The 6,378-nt window shown below is 35.7% G+C and overlaps 1 long non-coding RNA gene and 2 other non-coding genes across 3 annotated transcripts; all 3 read left to right on the top strand.

Moving 5' to 3' along the window:
* The first annotated feature begins 2,474 nt into the window (after positions 1–2,474).
* Positions 2,475–2,617, top strand: LOC121856130. The gene has a single exon (XR_006086903.1). It is a non-coding gene; the product is annotated as a small nucleolar RNA SNORD15 (small nucleolar RNA).
* Positions 2,612–5,581, top strand: LOC121856129. Its single transcript, XR_006086902.1, has 4 exons — positions 2,612–2,754; positions 2,948–3,018; positions 5,184–5,228; positions 5,421–5,581. It is a non-coding gene; the product is annotated as an uncharacterized LOC121856129 (long non-coding RNA).
* On the top strand, positions 4,946–5,088 carry LOC121856131. The gene has a single exon (XR_006086904.1). It is a non-coding gene; the product is annotated as a small nucleolar RNA SNORD15 (small nucleolar RNA).
* Positions 5,582–6,378: the final 797 nt, after the last annotated feature.

The following is a 6,378-nucleotide window of genomic DNA, read 5'->3' as shown; positions in this document are numbered from 1 at the left end:
CAAAACCTTTTGAATACATTACACATGTAACAACTGCTGATACATCAGGACACGCTCATTAAATAATATGATCAATATTCAGTAAATAATTACACTTATTAAAGTTACATAAAGTTCTCAGAGGATTCAACAGTTCACAATGACGCTCACGTTTTTGGGTCTAGGGTTTGACCAATGAGAACAAATGTAATGTCCTGCAGGAAGATGTTGGCTGACGAGAATCAAGATGTTGCTTCTACAGTAGAAGGCGATAGACTGCCCATCAGGCGGTCACACAGCTGCTACCAGCTCCATCTTGCTTAGTAGGCTATTCTAAGGTGTGAAGAGTCTCTTCACTTAATATGTGGCCGGCTCGCACAATTGCGCCTGGCGATAACACTCGTATATGTTAAACGTTCAATGTATTTAATACATTAACATATCAATGTATTGGTAGTTTGGTGGTCTTAGACCTAAACTTTGTCACAGATGGTTTGGTAATGGGGGGGGGAGCCTTTTACCACAGATATGAAATTTAGCCTGAAAATTGGGCTTCGACTTATCCGAAGGTTGGAATTCACCCTAATTTTCTTTTTTTTTTAGGGAGGGGGGAACTCTGAGGTGCTCTGTACTGCTCCTCTAGTCACCAGAAATATTAAAAATGAAAATTTATAAAACCCAGCATCAGTCCTGATAGTTTAATAATAATAATAATAATTAACGGTTTATTGAAAGAGCTTGGCAGCCAGAAGGCTGAAAATATACAGTTGCATATTTGGGGAATGGGTTTCGAATTACAAATAATATACAAGTAACATAAGTGATACAAATAACAAATAAGATATATAATAACTATATGGGGAGAAAGCTCAAACTACAGTTCATTTCAACATAGTGACAGTGCAAGGAGTAGTGTTTACTGGGAGTGAATACAGTACTCCCTCTTTATCGACGGATTTTTTATCGACGGTTTCGATTATCGACGGATTATTTAGCCGGATTTTTATTTTGGCACCAAACAGCTTCTCCCAGTCCTCTCCTTGAACAGGGCTAGAGGGTACGTGTTTTTCGAATCATTTTCAGTTAAAAAATTATTACATCACACGTATATTTTACCTAAACTGCGCCTGAATGAATATATTCTCGGAAATAAATAGTAGTTTTGTTGAAACGTGATGTATTTAAATGTAAAATAGGATAAAATACATGACGGAAACAAAAGACTTTACCTAAGCTTCCGATGTTCTTGAGATGTTACTCGTTTTTTTAATAGTTTTCGGTTAAAATTCTGTTATATTACAATGATATTCTATTCATACTGTGCTTGATATAATACATTCACGGAAATGTAATATTTTTGTTGAAATGACGTACGTATTAAAGTGGAAAGTGGGATCAAATCGTGACGAAAACAATGACTCACTTTCTTTCGTTCAAAAGATGTTACCGTAATCACTTTTCGAATGATTTAGTTAAAAAACTGTTGTATTACAATAATATTCCCTCCTAATTGACTTGAATAAATACTTGAATGGAAATATACAATATTTTTGTTGAAACTACCCGCGTTTCAGTGTAAAGTGTTGTAATAATAAATGGTAAACAATTTGCCTTGGGCATCCGGATTTTTGGACTTTTACTGTACTGTACACTGTATTGTTTACTGTAAGGACCGATATTCACTTCAATAAATGAAATCGTAAGTTTGCTAGTATTTTTGTCCACTTATATTATTATTTATACACTATTATTTAAGGTTATGTGTAAAGGAAACGCATTAATGCTTAAAGGTACATTTATTCAACATATGCTAATAATAGTTAGAAAAATTACGTAACCATCACGGTATCGACGGTTTCTTTATCGACGGCCGTTTACAGAACGTAACCCCCGTCGATAAAGAGGGAGTACTGTACACTGGTTTATTACAAGTTATTGATAATTTTTACAATGGTTGGGACTGGGCTGTTCTTATAGTGATCAGTTCGTGCACGTATGGGCAGGATGCGGTTGTGGTGTCGAACAGCAATTCTCGGGCTAGGGATCTCAGGTGGTAGTAGGAGCCGGTGTCGAGGATGATGTAGAAGCTTCTTACCAAATTTGCAGATGAGGCCGTGGTGATTGAACGTCTGTGGTTATCAAGTAGCACGTGTCTCACTGTCTCAGCCTCTTGGTTTGGGTCTTGTCTTCATATAAGTGTGTAGCACCTCGCAACCTACATTCATATACTTAAACTTTTTTGTGAAGTATATACTATCATTACCAAGGATACTGGAAGGTTTTAAGAAGAGGATAAAAATCATGCGAGTTCAGTACACATTTTAAGAAATGGTTAAATTAAAAAGCTTATGAAAAGGACACTTGCTCACTGAATACTGTACAGTGGTCTAATCAGACCAGAGGTATACCTGTATTTGTCTTTGTTGGCATGTCCCTCCCTTTCCCTGTTGGTTAGGACGAGCTGCAACTCCCCAGTGGTTTCCCGAGATTTTGTGATATAATGATGATACGATGACGAGTCTGAACTGCATCTGAATTTGGGTTTGTTGATGTTTGTTGCCACGTTCTGTGGTACTGCTTCACGTCCCATTGGAAGTTGTTGGTTTTAAGATGTTTTTGAGGCATTTGTCTGAATAACTCATAGAAGGTGTTTTAAATACTCTTGTTAGTTACCATGTTGCAAACATTTAAGTTAAACCTCCATGTATTAACATTTAGATGTATTCACAGGGGGATATGAAATGAGATGAAGGAAGCCCTGCAAAAACTATCTAGGTAAGTAGTGGTGCATTTGGTTGTTTAATGTTCAGGTTCTTAAAAAAAAATTAATTGAAATTAAGTGTATATAGCATGATGAATTATTACCTACATTATTTGAAGAAATGAAAATATATCATAACTGAGGCAGAATATTAGAAAGAGTAAATACCATGCACTATGGGATTTTAATGATTATTATTCTTTTCAGTTGTTACTACTTGAAGAATATCGAAGGAACTATTCATGGCCGGTTAAAATTGTGCTACTGAAATAATCTAGGTTAGTTTGAAAATCCTAATGTCTGTTGCTAGTGGAGAAGGGGGGGATTTTTATGGACATTGGGGCATTAAACAAAGCCATTAGTTATTTTAGAAGTGAAATAGATTGTAAATACATGCTTAACCAGTGGACATCAACTTCAATTAATAAATTTATTAGTTTTTCGAGACAAACTACAGTATGTCTGAATTAAATATTACACTTTTTTTGTTAGGAAGAATAGGTTGTGATAATCATGTTACCGATATGACATTCATTTCCAGTTTAGACAGCTCCCTCATTGTTAGTTCTCAATCATTATATTTGGGAAATGGGACTAATCAGCATTGTCATTCATTTTAAATCTGGAACTCTTGTAAATATCATATGCCATATATTGTGGTGTGTAGAACAACACTTGAATCATCTCAAAACCAGGAGTTGCCTTATAGGCCAGATACAAATTTAAAAATACAAAGTCACTTCAAGATTCCATACAAATACCTTAATGATGTGGTTCAGCGAAGGTAGGTGGTGTCGCCAATCTCGAAACAGTTGTTGTATATTTTTTACAATATTTCACCCAAATCAATATATACCAGTATGGTGTTAAATCAGTGAAAGTTGTTAAATAAAAAATCATCATATACATTTAAAATCCATCATATTTACTAGCTTCATAGTCTGAAACAAATAGCTCGTCATACACATCCCGAATCTCGTTCCGTTGTAGTCGTAGGGATCCTGGACTGAATTTGATGTGTCGGCTTTCTTGTCAAGTGTCCCTATTATATGCCTCTAGTAACATAATTCAAATGATTTACTCTTTGTAATTGCTCATAGGAGCGTTTTTGGTTTGTGCAGGACAATAAGACCCTTGTCGATGACGCGATGAGTATACTGTAATTTGGTCAAAACCTGTTGAATACATTTCACATGTAACAACTGCTGATACATCAGGACACGCTCATTAAATAATATGATCAATATTCAGTAAATAATTACACTTATTAAAGTTACGTGAAGTTCTCAGAGGATTCAACAGTTCACAATGACCAATGAGAACCAATGTAATATCCTGCAGGAAGATGTTGGCTGACGAGAATCAAGATGTTGCTTCTACAGTAGAAGGCGATAGACTGCCCATCAGGCGGTCACACAGCTGCTACCAGCTCCATCTTGCTTAGTAGGCTATTCTAAGGTGTGAAGAGTCTCTTCACTTAATATGTGGCCAGCTCGTACAATTGCGCGTGGCGATAACACTCGTTATATGTTAAATGTTCAATGTATTTAATACATTAACATATCAATGTATTGGTAGTTTGGTGGTCTTAGACCTAAACTTTGCCACAGATGGTTTGGTAATGGGGGAGGGGAGCCTTTTACCACAGATATGATATTTAGCCTGCAAATTGGGCTTCGACTTATCCGAAGGTTGGAATTCACCCTAACTTTCTTTTTTTTAGGGGGAACTCTGAGGTGCTCTGTACTGCTCCTCTAGTCACCAGAAATATTAAAAAAGAAAACTTATAAAATCCAGCATCAGTCCTGATAGTTTGTGTTTGTACTTGCGATTGAACGTCTATGGTTATCAAGTGGCACGTGTCTCACTGTCTCAGCCTCTTGGTGTGGGTCTTGTCTTCATATAAGTGTGTAGCACCTCGCAACCTACATTCATTTACTTAAACTTTTTTGTTAATTATATACTATCATTAACAAGGATACTGGAGGGTTTTAAGAAGAGGATAAAAATCATGCTAGTTCAGTACACATTTTAAGAAATGGTTAAATTAAAAAGCTTATGAAAAGGACACTTGCTCACTGAATACTGTACAGTTGTCTAATCAGACCAGAGGTATACCTGTATTTGTCTTTGTTGGTATGTCCCTCCCTTTCCCTGTTGGTTAGGACGAGCTGGAACTCCCCAATGGTTTCCCGAGATTTTGTGATATAATGATGATACGATGACGAGTCTGAACTGCATCTGAATTTGGGTTTGTTGATGTTTGTTGCCACGTTCTGTGGTACTGCTTCACTTCCCATTGGAAGATGTTGGTTTTAAGATGTTTTTGAGGCATTTGTCTGAATAACTCATAGAAGGTGTTTTAAATACTCTTGTTAGTTACCATGTTGCAAACATTTAAGTTAAACATCCTCCATGTATTAACATTTAGATGTATTCACAGGGGGATATGAAATGAGATGAAGGAAGCCCTGCAAAAACTATCTAGGTAAGTAGTGGTGCATTTGGTTGTTTAATGTTCAGGTTCTTAAAAAAAATTAATTGAAATTAAGTGTATATAGCATGATGAATTATTACCTACATTATTTGAAGAAATGAAAATATATCATAACTGAGGCAGAATATTAGAAAGAGTAAATACCATGCACTATGGGATTTTAATGATTATTATTCTTTTCAGTTGTTACTACTTGAAGAATATCGAAGGAACTATTCATGGCCGGTTAAAATTGTGCTACTGAAATAATCTAGGTTAGTTTGAAAATCCTAATGTCTGTTGCTAGTGGAGAAGGGGGGGATTTTTATGGACATTGGGGCATTGAACAAAGCCATTAGTTATTTTAGAAGTGAAATAGATTGTAAATACATGCTTAACCAGTGGACTTCAATTGATAAATTTATTACTTTTTTGAGACAAACTACAGTATGTCTGAATTAAATATTACACTTTTTTTGTTAGAAAGAATAGGTTGTGATAATCATGTTACCGATATGACATTCATTTCCAGTTTAGACAGCTCCCTCATTGTTAGTTCTCAATCATTAAAATTTGGGAAATGGGAGTAATCTGCATTGTCATTCATTTTAAATCTGGAACTCTTGTAAATATCATATGCCATATATTGTGGCGTGTAGAACAACACTTGAATCATCTCAAAACCAGGAGTTGCCTTATAGGCCAGATACAAATTTAAAAATACAAAGTCACTGCAAGATTCCATACAAATACCTTAATGATGTGGTTCAGCGAAGGTAGATGGTGTCGCCAATCTCGAAACAGTTGTTGTATATTTTTTAAAATATTTCACCCAAATCCATATATACCAGTATGGTGTTAAATCAGTGAAAGTTGTTAAATAAAAAATCATCATATACATTTAAAATCCATCATATTTACTAGCTTCATAGTCTGAAACAAATAGCTCGTCATACACATCCCGAATCTCGTTCCGTTGTAGTCGTAGGGATCCCGGACTGAATTTGGTGTGTCGGCTTTCTTGTCAAGTGTCCCTATTATATGCCTCTAGTAACATAATTCAAATGATTTACTCTTTGTAATCGCTCATAGGAGCGTTTTTGGTTTGTGCAGGACAATAAGACCCTTGTCGATGACGCGATGAGTATACTGTAATTTGGTC

This window comes from Homarus americanus, unplaced genomic scaffold (assembly GCF_018991925.1).
Source record: "Homarus americanus isolate GMGI-L3 unplaced genomic scaffold, GMGI_Hamer_2.0 scaffold25919, whole genome shotgun sequence".
NCBI lineage: Eukaryota > Metazoa > Arthropoda > Malacostraca > Decapoda > Nephropidae > Homarus > Homarus americanus.
This window is presented reverse-complemented; position numbering and strand designations above follow the sequence as displayed.